The sequence below is a fragment of the Penaeus vannamei genome, chromosome 2 (genome assembly GCF_042767895.1).
Source record: "Penaeus vannamei isolate JL-2024 chromosome 2, ASM4276789v1, whole genome shotgun sequence".
Classification (NCBI taxonomy): domain Eukaryota; kingdom Metazoa; phylum Arthropoda; class Malacostraca; order Decapoda; family Penaeidae; genus Penaeus; species Penaeus vannamei.
In genome coordinates, this window is record NC_091550.1 from 51,529,121 (window position 1) to 51,529,944 (window position 824).

At 52.4% G+C, this 824-nt stretch overlaps 1 protein-coding gene across 8 annotated transcripts in view; it reads left to right on the top strand.

Annotated features, from left to right (window-relative positions):
* Window positions 1-376: 376 nt before the first annotated feature.
* Su(z)12 (Polycomb protein Su(z)12) overlaps window positions 377-824 on the top strand; it is a 17,728-nt gene continuing 17,280 nt past the window's right edge. For 7 of the 8 annotated variants that reach the window (XM_027353496.2, XM_027353495.2, XM_070134945.1 and 4 more), the window contains exon 1: window positions 383-824. This exon is cut by the window's right edge and continues 96 nt beyond it. The gene's annotated coding sequence lies outside the window, so the exon portion shown is untranslated. The other variant, XM_027353497.2, reaches the window with a different exon arrangement.

The window sequence follows — 824 nt, forward strand, 5'->3', positions numbered from 1 at the left end:
ATAATAATAATAATAATAATAATAATAACAATAACAATAATAATAATAATAATAATAATAATAATAATAATAATAATAATAATAATAATAATAATAATAATAATAATAATAATAATAATAATAATAACAATAATGATATTAATGTAGCAATGATAACAATAATAAAAATAATGATGGTAATAACAACAGCAATATTGCTCCCGATTCCCGCGTGAAACGTTGAAGGGCGCGAGTCGGCGGTGGCGGAAGCGAAATTATCCCATCATGATTCCTCATCCTTTTCCGCCTCGCCAGCATCGGTATCGCCTCCGTTATCTTTGATGCCCTCGCCGCCATAACGCCCCCCTCATCGCCCTGGCCGCCACTCGAGTCCCCTGGCACCAGACGGGGATAAAGAGAGACAGGCGGATAGATGGCTACAGGGCGCGAGCGGCTGCTTCGCGGGAAACGTTGAGCGGCGGCGGTTGGCAAAGGCGGCAGCGCGGGAAAAGCTCTTTGACGACGCCGCTGCCTCGCCTTGCCCGCTCGTGCCAGCCTGCACAGCCTGCTGCCCCTCCAGAGACACGTCGAGCACGAGGGCGAGCCACGGCGGCGGCGAGGAGCGAGGGGGCGACGGCGCCGGGGAGAGTGCGCTTGCAGGCCGTCTTTTGGCTGCGAGTCAGACCACTGAGAGGCTGAGGCGGTCAACAAAGCCAGGCAGGACTCGCAGGGGGCCCTTCTCGTCCCTCCAGCCACGTTCTGGAGCTGCAGCCGGGCAGAGCGAGCGACAGGAGAGGAGCAGGAGGCGAGGACACCGTAGGAAAGAGGGGGACGAGCGCAAGAGG